The sequence below is a fragment of the Manis javanica genome, chromosome 17, assembly GCF_040802235.1.
Source record: "Manis javanica isolate MJ-LG chromosome 17, MJ_LKY, whole genome shotgun sequence".
Taxonomy (NCBI): domain Eukaryota; kingdom Metazoa; phylum Chordata; class Mammalia; order Pholidota; family Manidae; genus Manis; species Manis javanica.
In genome coordinates, this window is record NC_133172.1 from 9,353,199 (window position 1) to 9,366,229 (window position 13,031).

General features: G+C 49.6%; 1 non-coding gene across 1 annotated transcript; it reads left to right on the forward strand.

Annotated features, from left to right (window-relative positions):
• The first annotated feature begins 3,457 nt into the window (after nt 1-3,457).
• Nucleotides 3,458-3,648, forward strand: LOC118970063 (U2 spliceosomal RNA). The gene has a single exon (XR_005057875.2). It is a non-coding gene; the product is annotated as a U2 spliceosomal RNA (small nuclear RNA).
• Nucleotides 3,649-13,031: the final 9,383 nt, after the last annotated feature.

Here is a 13,031-nt window from a genome sequence, read left to right on the forward strand (position 1 = left end):
AACCGCATCCCCATCTCCTGGCAGGCCTTTGTCCCCTCTGTTGGTTTCCCTGTTGGGTAGGCCCTTGCCTGGAGAGAGCCACCCAGGTGAAAATGGACTTCATAAAGCCCCTGCCTGACCCACTGGCCCATACAGCCATCCCTGTGCTAGCCACTGTGTCTCTGTGTGGTCAGGCCTGGGTCCCAGCCCCGGTGGACAAAGGAGGGAGAGGAGAAGCATGTCCAAAGGAGAACTGAGTGGGCACCATGCACCCACTCACTAGACAATGTTTACTAAGTGCCTGCTGCGTGCCTTGCCCCAATTCTCGTAGCTTGGAATCAGCCAGCAGCGAGACAAGGTCCCCACCACCATGAGCCGACACCTGCAGGAGACAGAGCTAATCCAGTGTCGGAGTTCAGGAGTAGTGGGGACGGCTGATTGAGGGCAGGTGGTCGGAGATGAGCCCTGAAGGCAGCTTCCAGGGAGCAGGCAAGGGTTATCGGTAACTAAAGGCCCTAAGGCAGGTGAGGGGTTGGCCTGTTTCTGGGACAGCAAGAGGTTATGGCTCTCAGAAAGAGCAGGGGTTTGGGGACTAAGGTCGCTGGGCCAAATCCAGCTGCCTGCTGTCTTTGTAAGTAAAGATTTGTTGGAACACAGCCACACTCATTTGTTTTTATGTTGTTTATGGCTGCTTTTGTACTGCAATGGCCGGCTTGAGTATTTGCGGTAGACATCACACAGCCTTCGAAGATGAAAATATTTACTGTATGGCCCTTTACAAAAAAAGTTTTCCAACCCCTGGAATAGAGTGAGCAAGGGGAGAGGGGTGGCTGGGGGGGCTGGGGGAGAAAGCCTGGCCGCGTTGCCTCAGCTGGCACAGCTCTGGAGGGTCGCAGCAGCTCCGGGAGCCCCGTAGGATTGTGACCGCATTGTGCTTCAGCTTCTCCCCGCCAGGCCTGTTTCCTCCACTCCGCACCCACAGAAGCTGCTCCCCTGAGCCTCTGCGGTGACCCTTCTGCACGCAGATCTCAGACTTTATCCCAGTCTGTGGCAGCAAACCAGTAAGAAGCATAGTTTATATAATCCGTTCTATACATGTTTATATAATCACAATTCACACTATATGCATTAGAATTATAATTCATGTTATAATCACCACATAGTTCATAACTCATGATATATAATGGAATATGAAAATATGTAATACGGACGATAACATTGTATCTTAAGTGTGTGTGTGTGTATCATTGGAATGCAAGTTTCACTAATTATGCTTAATATGTGCAGTGCAGTCTGATGCTTCCCTATATTCCATCTCATGAAGAAAACCTACAGATACGTGTGAATCATATATACCTAATTGTATTATAAACATAAAACCCATTACCTGTATTATAGAACACATGTATGTAAATCTCATACAGCCTATTATATATATTGTTAGAACAGAATTTTCACCAAACAGTAATTGCCCTTACCATACCCAAAACACTCTGTTATTTTCTATTCTCTTTACTGTATGTCATAAGTATATACATGTGTATGTATTATGCAAACCTACATAAAGTGGGCTGCCTTGGGCCACGGTGAAGACTTCAGCTTTTACTCTGGGTGACGTGGGAGCCGTGGCAGGGCTCTGAGCGGAGGAGGGACATGAGCTGACTTAGTGTTATCAGGACCCCCTGACAGACTGGGGGAGGTGAAGCTGGAAGCTGCCAGCCCAGTGAAGACTGACTGTCCAGGCAGGAAGTGATGGTGGCTGGACCAGGCAGAGACAGTGGAGGTAGGAAGAAGCGGGATTCCAAGCTTGTTAATATTTCAAAAGTGAAGCAGACAGGATTTGCTGGACGATGAGATGTGGGGAGTCATTGATGGCTTCAGGGTTTTTGCTCTGTGCACCTAGAAGGGAAATGTTGGCCCATCCTGCGATGGTGAGGCTGCCGCAGAACCAGGTGTGGGGAGATAGTGATCGCCCTGCCCTTCCCCAGCCCCTGGTTGCCTCAGACTTGAGCACCCTCTGCAGGCTTTTGTTATTTGTACTCAGTGTACCTCCAGGAGCTGGAGAGACAGCCCTTTCTGTCTTTACCACTGTGTGACATCACCGAGCTCCTTTTCATGCCTGGTAACTGACGTTCTGTGTCTGGCTGACTCCTCCATCAGGGGACACCCCTGATATCCACTGGACATCCTGGAGGAAGTCGGCAAATGGAAGTGGTGGGCTTGGACTTGGGACCCTTAGGGCTCCCCTCACCCCTGGAATGGCAGTGCCCAGGCCAGCCTCCACCAAGTAAGGGTGAAGTGGACCTGGGGGGGTCACAGTGGGCTTTCCATCACATCCAAGATGTGATGACCCCCCTCCCACAAAGGGCATGTCCTGGGCCTTGATATTTATTCTTTCTAAATTGCACGGTCTCTTCATAAAAATCCAGCCATTTCAGAGAAACCGAAGTCCCTTCCCTGAAAGGAAACCTGTCTACAGTTCGGGGGAACTTCCGCAGACCCCTTTTAGGGATGGTCTGGTCATGCGAGGATCCCTTAAGATCCCCCGTGTATGGGCATCGATGCTGCCCACTCCTCTCCTCTCGCAGCACTGAGCACCTGCGTGTGCCTTTCCAGCCAGCGAGAGCATTTCCTTAGGCAGATAGCAAGAGCTTAAAGAACGAAATGCATTAAAAATGTTTGTAGTTACTACAAAAATGCCCCCTAAAAGCTCCGTGGACTGGCAGGGAAACTGTCAACACTTGTAGCTATGAAACTTTTCAATTTTTCAAGCCATTGTGTGTGGTGGGATTTCATGGTTCTTGTGATTTGCATTTTCTTACTTACCTGTAGGTTGGGCATCTTTTCAGCCATTTATTAAGACATTGGTGTGCTTTTGAAAAAAGCCCGTTTTCACTGTCTGTCCCTTTGATGTTTGTTTCTGGTGTGTTTTATCCTATTGAGGTTTTTCATTTTCAAGTAACCAAATCTATTAACCTTTTTTTTTCAGGCATTTGTTTTTTGCTGTCTTTATTTGAGAAGGGTTCCTCTGCCTCACAGATTTATATCTTTGACTCTATTTTCCTCTCATATTTTTATTCAAGTTTTCTTTGTGTCTAAGTCATTCATTAAGATTAATCATCGTGTTTTGTTTTGTTTTGTTTTTGATGAGTGTAAAGCCAGGATCAGTTTTCTTCACTTTCAAGTGAATGGGCGGCTGATGTTTGAAAGTGTGTGGAACAGTCGGGCCCTCCGCTTCTCACCTGGGGCTGAGCAGCAGCAGCCACTGCGTCCCCTCCACATGGGCACTGCTTTCTCAGTCCTGTTCGGTTGTCCGCTTGTCTGCCTGTGTCAGCACCATTGCTTTTTGAATGACAAGAGTTTGAAAATGTATTTTGGTCTCTTCTAGGCAACCTGGCAGTCCCGTTCTTATTCTCATATCTGAGTGGTTGTGCCTCTGCTCTCGATAATGCATTTTTTTTTAAGTTAGTACTTTCTGATTGCTTCTCGGCCTTTTGGCTAAGATCAAGTGTAGAATCTGTTCCTATCAGTTTAACATCCGATACATCCTCTACCCAAGGACAATATATTAAGTGGGTTTTGGGAGCCAGGAAGTAGAGTAGGAGCTTGCTCTGTCCCCTCCATACATCGATTTGGTATTGCAGTGCCTCGGGGAACACTGTACCCCTCTTGGGGGAAAAAAAATTTAATACTTTCTTGGGGAGCAGTTTTGGGTTTACAGAAAAACTGGGCAGAAAGAGAATCTCCATATATCCCCTTCCACCTCACACATACTTAGTTGCCCTATTATTAACATTTGCATTAGTGGTTACATTTACTACAATCGATGCCTCAATACTGACTAAAGTCCGTAATTACATTAGGGTTCACTTTTGGTGTTGAACGTTCTGTGGGCTTGGACAAATGTATAATGACATGCATCCACCGTATAGTATCACAGACTGGTTTCATTGCCCTAAAAACCCCTGTGCTCTACCTAGTCATCACCCCCTGCCCCACCCTGATTTCAGCCCCGTGATGCAGATTTTGGACTTCTGTCCTCCAGAAGTGTGAGAGAATAAATTTCTGTTATAAGCCATCGAGTTCGTGGTACTATGTTATAGCTGGAGACTAATACACTCCCGCAGTCTCTCTCTGATGGCTCGTGCTGAGTAGCTCTGACCTCTCAAAGGAAGAACGTGCCTACTCCACCTTGCTGGGGGTGTGGAAGGATTTTCCAGAGATTTCTCATGGCTTTCTGCTATGTTGCATGGGAGAAAAAATAATTTCTCAAACTGTGGACATGGGTAGTTTGACAGCAAATTTAAGTCGTACTTTGAAAGAGTAAAATCATACCTTTATTAGCTCATATTTTATTGAGCAGTTTATTTTTTCCAGATTGTCAGAGCTCTGTTTCTATCCTTGGGTCATTTTCCTCACTAGATGTTTCCCCTTTCGTCTACTTTTTTTTTAGTTGGCATGAATTTAATGAGCAAAGCTGCTCAGGCCGCCCAGGCACAAGGTTCAGTGTGCCTTGGGAATATTAGGAGTCGGATTGCTGGGTCATAGGACAAATGTGTGTTTACCCTCAGAGAAACTTCCAGTTTTTGGAATGCAACCGTAAGGTACGACATTCTCTTCCCGCCCCCTCCCTTGCCCCCACCCCGACTTCAAATGAAAGTTCAGCAGCTGCACGTCCCTGGCAGTGGTCCATATTGACAGTCTTTTCTTTTTCCTCTTTTTCTCTTTTTAATTTTAACCATTGTAGTATATATGTCAGTGGTATCTTATTGTGGTTTTCATTTATCTTTCTCTAATGAGCCATGATATCAAGCATCTTTGTATGTGCTTCTTTTCACATCTTCTCAGGGCTTTTATCCATTGTATTAGTTTCCTGTGGCTGCTGTAACAAATTACCCACACTTGGCTTAAAACGATGCACATTTATTCACTTACAGTTCGAGAGGCCAGAGAAGAGAAATCAGTTATCACTGGACCAAAACCAAGTTGCTGGCAGGACTGTGCCCCTCCAAAGGCTTGCGGGGAGGAGGCTTCTGCCTCTTCCAGCTTCTGGAGGCTCCAGGCCTCCCTGAGCTGGTGGCTGCCACCCTCCAATCTCTGGCTCCAGCTGCACGTGGCCTTCGCCTCTGTGTGTCTGTGTCTTCTCCTCTCCTGTTTCTCTATGAGGACACTTGTCACTGGATTTAGAGCCCATAATCCAGGATGATCTCGTCTTGAGATCCTTAAATTCATTATATCTCCAAAGACCCTTGTGCCAAATAGGGAGACATTCACATGATCCGGGGAGTTGGATGCGGACATTTCTTTCTGGGGCCACCCTTCAACCTCCTACAATGACCAGATCTCCCCCGGCCTCCCTCTGCCAAGGACACTTTTGATAGCATTTAGGGCCTGCCTGGAGAATCCACGATCGTCTTCCCGTCTCAGGATCCTCCACTTCGTCACATTTGCAAAGCCCCTTTTGCCGTATGAAGTCAGTGGTTCTAAGGTTTGGAATGTGGATGTATGTGGGGGCCATTATTTAATGAACCACATTCACTTTTTGGAGGCTGGTCAGTCTTTCTCCAAGTGATTTGTAGGTGCTCCTCATAGAATCTGCATATACCACCGCTTGGTCTGAGATGGGGATACCCCATGGCAGACCGCTCACTGGAGCCGTGGAGTAGGAAGAGTGGCTTGGAGAGTGTGTCTGTGCTTCCCTGCCGATCCCTAGCGGATTGAACACATTTACCGCTGTTTGTTAGACATTTGGATTTCCTGTGAGGAATGCCCACATTAATTGTCGTCCATGATTGATTGCGGTGCTTTCATCCAGCAAAAGTTCGTCAATTATAATAAACCGGATTTTCCCATCTTTTCATTTATGGCTCTTCCTCTTCCTCCCTTGTTTGGGAAGAGTTTCATTGCTCCAGGTTATAAACACCCCCACCCTAAGAGTGCAGGGTGATTATGACCCCCATTTTGCAGAGGGGGAAACTGAGTCACGGAGGAACTGAATCTCCCGTTTCACATTTCTTAGGTTCCTGGCACTGTGTGAAGGATTTTCAAGAATTGTATCTTTGAATCCTTGAATTCCCTTGTGTTGGGGATCCCCAAAACCATGCTCAGTCTCAGTGATGTGCTAGACAGACTCACAAGGACTCAGAAAGGCTGATATACTCGTGTTATTACTTATTACAGATTAAAATCAAAATCACAGAAAGGCAGGTGCAGGCAGGACACCATATGCAAAGGCCCAGAGAAGGGTATGTGCAAAATCATTTGTTTAAATGCCCCAGTCCTGGGGCTGAGCACAGCATAATGGGGCAGAGGCAGGGCTGGGTGACCTGAGAGCTCAGGGCCTGGGCAGCCTGTAGTTGAAGAAGTCAGTTCAGAAAAAAGTCTATTCTGGTCATTTCTTCATTTCCCAATCATTATTTTCTATATTAAATTTCAAGGCACAGCAGGCTTACTACAGAAAATTCAGCAATGCTGAAAACATAAATTGGAATGAAAAAGTTATCTGGAAGCCCCCTTCCCAGAGATGATCATTGTTAGCTTTTCACTGTGTTCATGTCTTAAATGTGTGTGTGCACATAGCAGAAAGAGGTATGCATGGCATGTGGGTTGACAGATACACACATGTGCGAAGTGGGAAGCAGTCTACAGAGTGTTCTGTGCCCGTTGTTTAAGTGATCAGTATGGGCCTTGGGGGCGAGGGCATCACCTTTGGCTGGGTGAGGGTGGATTTAAGAGCTGCTCTCCAGAGGAACTTCAGCTTAAGCAGCAGTTGCAGTGGGGAGGTGCCCTAGTAAAGCTCACGCACATGCAAAGCCCCAGCTGCTGCAGAGAGTGGTCAGAGCTGCTGGAGCAGGGCAGGGGGCTGGGGATGACTTGGCAAGGGCTTGTTTGGGCAGGACCTCAAGGGCCAGGCTAACAGCCTAGAGCCCTGGGGACTGTGCTAGGTTTTCCTGTTTGTCTGCTGTGTTAGTTTTGTTTACTGAAGATTGTCTGGGGTGGGACAGTAGTGTGGGCAGGGCAGGTGTGGTAGGCTGAAGGGCTCTATGGAGGGATGCTGAGACCCCCAGGGACTGGACAAGCAGAGCTGATACTACCCCAAGATTTTGGAAGGGCATAGGAGCTGGTCCCAGATGGCCAGGTGCAAAAGCTGCAGCCTTGGGTCAAGGGCACGGCTGTGCGGCCCAGCCAAGGCAGAGCAGGAGCAGCGGGCACATGGCCCCCCTCTACTTTCTCCCATCCCCTCCTTGCCCAAAGTCCCTGCCTGCCAGAAAACAGAGGGCAAGGGTGGGGGTGATGCCATCCTGCGTTAAGCCTCCTGGGAACAGAAAAGGACTGGCCAGAGTGGAGAGCAGGTCTGGGGGCTTAGGGGAGTGTTCCAGCTCCAGCGTTCCCTGGGTCTCCAGGGGAGCATGAGACCAGGACCCCCAACACCAACCACTCACCTAAGTAGTGCCCTCGGGAGCAGAACCTCTCCCGTTAGTTTTGTTTGCGCCGCGATGTTTAAGGCCAGCCTCCCCCACTTACCTCGTGTGATCTTGCAGTTTGGGAGCCAGTGTCTGGGGCTTGGAGAGTCACACTCAGAGCATCAGGTGGTTCCAAGGTTTCTGCCTCCTTTCCCAAGTGCGGCTTTGGGGAGCAGTAGCCCCCCAGAAAGTGGACAGATGGGCTGCCCTGTGGGTAGAGTATGCACTGGACTGTGAGTTAGGGCGCAGTTCCTGGGTCTCCTCCCACCAGGTGGGTGGAGCTCAGGCCCCCAGGAGAGGTTTTCACTTTTGGACCCATGGAGGTTCCACTCCTCAGAAACAAGATCATTCTTATTTTTTCCTGCTTCTGTAACATCTGCTCATTTAAAATACAATCAGCTGGTAGGAAAAGAAGAAAGACCCATATTTCTAGCCTGTGAATAGTATTATTTGCTTTTCATCAAAACCAGGTCATAATATATGCCCTTCAGTAGCACACTGTTCCATTGATGAAATCCTTGCATGAGAATACACATAAATCTAATCAATTTTCATTCTCTTCTGCAGTATATAGAGAAGAAGAAACCAAATGCTAGGTCACCACCAGCCCAGGTTCAGAAACAGGTTGTCTCCTGACCTTGGAAGGTAGCTGCAGGTGCCACTGCCTGGTGGTGAGCTTCAGGTGATTTCCACCTGCTCATGACTTCCAGCAACCAGGAGATGAGCCCCTTTTCTTTGCCTTCACCCCCACTCCTACACCCCTCCCTGGGCGTGTCACTTCCTGAGCTGTGGGAAGGGACCACAGAGGCCCCAGCCCCCTGTCTTTGGATGAGAAGTTTTTATGCATACCCCTCACCTGGTGACAGTAGATGGGCTCAGAGAAGGCAGGACATTTATCAAGGTCACACAATGGGAAGCTGGGACACAGCTAAGTTATTGGCACAGACCCCTGTCTGGCAGCAGACAAGCCCCTCCATGGAGGGCAGAGCTCCCAGGAAGGAAGGAGAGAGAAAAGGGTCTCAGTGGCCCCCAGAGCACAGGAGAACCAGAAGGGGAGGCTGCCAGCACAGCCAAGACCTACCTAGAGTTTCCTGGGTGTATGTCCTGCAGTCTTCAGCCTCTGACTTCTTGGGGTCCATGGGGATGATTACAAACCCAGGTTTGGTATCACCTCTGCGTGAGGCGGTGGAAGGGGTAGATGTCTCTGCAGCAGCTCCACTTGTGGTCTCTGGGGTCCAGGGCCACGCTGCTGCAAAGTTGCCACCTCTCCTTTCTCACCTCCAGCACCTCACCTGGGGGACAGACACAGCTCAGCCTGAGTCGTGGCCAGCTTGGACTGAGGGCCTCTGCTCTCTCCCCCCCTTTATTGCCGTTGCATCTTCTATTTGACCTTAAGAACCTTTATTAAGATAGAATTAACACATCATATAATGCACTCATTGAAAGTGTACAATTCAATGGTTTTAGCATATTTACAGGAGTATGCAATCACTGCAGTCAATTTTAGAACATTTCCATTATCCTAAATAGAAACCCCGGGTCCACTGGCTGTGACTCCCCCTTTCCTCCCAGCCTCCCCACGCGCCTAGGCCTAGGGAACCACTCATCTACGCGCAGTCTCCATAGATTGGCCTTTTCTGGGTGCTGATGGTGCCCTTTTCCATTCCCACCCCAGTGCACAAGAGTGCTGATTTCTCTGCATCCTTGCCAATACTTCTTATCTGACTTTCTGATTATAGACTGCCATCCCAGCGGATGTGAAGTGGTATCTCCTTGTGGTTTTGATTTGCATTTTCCTGCTTCCATTCATCTTTTATCCAGCACTTATGTCCAAGGTCCCATTTGCCTCTGTCCCCAGAGCAGGGCTGCTGCCTTCCTCTGGCTGCCTCCTTTCCATCTGGCCCAAGGCACGTGGTCTGCATTGGGCGCTCAGGCCCACAGTGGGCTTCTAACCCCGTGGGCATGGTTGCTGACCACTCACCTTGGGCTCTACATCAGCCAAGGGAGTGCAGGCAGCCAGCGGTCGGACACGGATGATCCGCTTCTCTCAGGTCACAGAAGACCAGTATGGGCACATGGCCCTGGGCGCCCTTGCAGAATGGTCAAGATGGTCAGGCCGATGCTGGGCCAGGGCACTGGGGGAGTTGGGTGCGACACCCCTATGCCCCTGGAGGGAGAGCAACTTAAGCCGGACAGGCAAGAGGTCAGCATCTTTCAGCAGGCCAACTGCGTCCACTGTGGGGCAGGCCCGCGGGCTTCAGAGCTGGGAGACACGTTTCCCTGCCCTCCTTTGGCCTGACATGTCCCAGAGCAGCAGGGTCCTCAGCCCCCGGACTTGGCACTTGTCTTTCCTCCTTTGCCTTATTGCTCACATTCTTCTCACCCCACAGCCCCTGCACTTATCTGGGCCTGGGGCTCCTGTTAGGGCTGGAAACAGTGTCACATCATGTTAGGAATTTGATTAGAAAAGTAGGAGAGGACTCACAGCTGGGGTCAGGGTTCAAGCCCGTCCTCCCCCTCACCTGTTGTGTGGCCTAGGAGGATGAACTTCACCTCTCTGAGCCACACATTTCCATTCTCTAAGATGCGATTTTCAGCTTCAGGATGCCACAAAGGTTCAAAGCGACTGTCAGTTATTAGGTGCCATGTGGGGTTGAAATAAGGGAGTTTTAATAGAAAACCTTCACCAGCTGGGCCGGTGGTAGGAAGGAGCTCTTGACTTTGACTGTTGACCCAGCTGATCGCTGCCCTGCACCCTCCCAGCCCAGCAGATGCCCCACCTCTGCTCCCTCCTGGTAATGGCTCCCTGCCCCCCAGCACCCACACTGAGCCCAAGGGGCTGGCATGCGGGATTCTCACGGAGGCTACCGCAGGCCCACAGGGGCTGGGGTGTGGGTCAGCGTTCCCCGCTGTGGCCGCCGGCCACTGAGCAGGAACACGGAGCTGGCAGTCCGGCTCCCCCTACTGGTACGCGGCCCTTCCTCTCTGGGCTCCGTCCTGTACCAGCTGCCTTCCCTGTCCGGGGGCACTCTGGGCTGAGGGTGGTGCACAAAACGGCAACTCGGGCCTAGGGCCTCTCTGCCTTTACAGTTTTCATTTGGAGTTTGCAGAATCCCAGTGTATGAAAGCCCCAAGGGTCTCCGCCTGTCCCCTGATGCTTCCGTGACTTACCTGCAGTCGTGGGGGTGGGGACCCTGCAGAGCACCGTCCAAAGGTGTGGCCGTGATTCTGAGGGGCCTGGAGCCCTCAGTCGTTGCTCAGGGCCCCCAACTCCTTCAGAAATTGGGGCTTAGCTCACCACTCAGTGTCTCGATTGCAGCGGCTGATATTTGATATTTGCCTCCCAGTTGTGCCCAGAAAGCCCTTTCCATCCTCTGCCCCCATTGCTGCCGGCCTCCTCCAGGCCCAGGCTCACCTTCGGAGGGATGGGCCCTTCCCTGTGCGAATGGGAGCTGCAGGGGAGAGAGGTGCGAGGTGTGAGGGTTGGGGAGCCAGCCAGAGCGGGCAGGTGGTGGGTGGCCCGAACCTGAGAAGAGAAGTTGGGGCTCCCGGCAGGGTCCTGGACCCTGGCCTGCCCCTGGCTGCCCCTGGTCAGTGCATGTCGTGGAGGCCACAGCACCAGAGGAGGACAGTTTATATCTTCAGGACGCCAGGCTCAGCCAGTCACCTCTCAATGCCTATGTATTGAGTAACTCCCTTAATACTTGCAGTATGATAAAGAATACACCTGTTTCCCAGTTTTACCATTTCAAGCACATAGCTTCAAAATCCTTTATAAACATCCATGTGTAAGTGTATCTTTGTTATGCTAATGAGGTGATTCAGGGTTGGGGTGATGACCAGAAAGACCTAGGGTAAGATTAGGGTTGTGACCTTAAACAGCCTGATACTCTGGGAGAGGAGGGGCTCCCGAGATTGAGTTCAACCACGGGGCCAGGGATTGCATCACTCTTACCCACTCAGTGAGACAGAGGCACTTCCGGGCCGGCCTCCACATTTGAAACGCCAGAGGGAGAAGCCTTATGATTCACGTGGAAGCTCCATCATCCCTCCTAGACCTGCCCCTCTGTGTATCTTTATAATGAAACTGTAAAAGTAAGTGTAGCATTTTCAGGCCATTCAGCAATTCATTCTAGTGAAGTTTGGAGCCTGAGGGGATTTGTGGGAGCCCCCAAATTTATAGCCAGTCAGTCAGAAGTGCAAGTAGCTTGGAACCCCACTTGCAGCTGGTCTCTGGAGTGGCAGCAGCCCTGAGGGACTGAGCCCTGACCTGTGGGGTCTCCCTAGCTCTGGGTTATTATCGCCAGACTGTATGGCAGTAACCACCCAGCTGATACTGACCAGTTGGGAATAAAACAGATTAATTTCTCATTACCAAGTTACCTCTTCTCTTTAAAGTTTTGACAAAATATACATAACATAAAATTTATTATTTTAACCATTTTATGTGTGCATGCAGTTAAGTACAATTCACAGTGCTGTGCAAACATCACCACCATCTACTTCTAGAACTTCTTTGTCATTCTAAATGGAAACTCTGTGCCTCTTCAACAATCAAGTTACTTTCTGTTGCTACAAGGAGGGTCCCTTTTATACCCCTGTAGTTAAAGGGCAAAGGAGTTACTGCTATCCCTTTACTCTTTGATGAAAAGCTACAAGATGTTCTTTTGGAAGGAAGCGAAATGGGAAATGGAGGAAGCCTTAGGAGGTGAGCAGGTTACTTCTACAGCCAACTGGGGCTTAATCTCATGGAAACCCTCCAGGAGACAGTGTTTGCCACCCACCCCTCCGAGTTTTCCATGAGTTTTTAGGTTTAAGCTTAGTAGATGGACACATCACACGCCAGACAGCCCCTACTTGCCCTGGAGAGCACCTCGAGATTAGAAGGAAAGGACCTCCCCAAAGAGCTACACGGGACAGTCGTGTGTCCTCAGGGAGCCAGGGCTAAGTCTTTGTGCCTGCCATCATTGCTCTCTTAAGAGAGATTCCTGGAATGATGCTGCTGGATCTGAGCATGCATGCCTTTTGAATTTGCTTCTTATTTAACTGAACAAGTCATCAGTATTCATGGGAGAAAAATTTTAACATCAAGACCCTCCCAATACCTAACTTCCAGAAATAATCAGCACTTCCCTTTTGGTGTATTCTCTTTATATACTCTTTACTTTTTTTGTATTTTAGTTTTCCCCAACATTTTATTTGGACAATTTCCAAACCTACAGAAAAATGGAAAGAACTATACAATGAACACCCAGATGCCCTTACTGGATTCACTACCTGTTCCCAGCGCGCCATTTATACCCTTCAGGTGTCTGGATCTGCATCCACACCTATGTTTATGTCTTCGATCAAGCTACTCTAACAAAATACCATAGGCTGGGGGGCCTAAACAAATGTATTTACTCACAATTCCGGAGGCTGGAAAGTCCAAGATCAAGATGCTGGTGGGTCCTGGTGAGGTCCCTCTTCCTGGCTTGCAGATGGCTTCCTTCTTGACATGACCTCCCGTGGACGACAGAAAGAAAGCCCTGGTATCGCTGCCTCTTCTTATAAGGACACTAATCCCATCATTGAAACCTAGTTCCACCC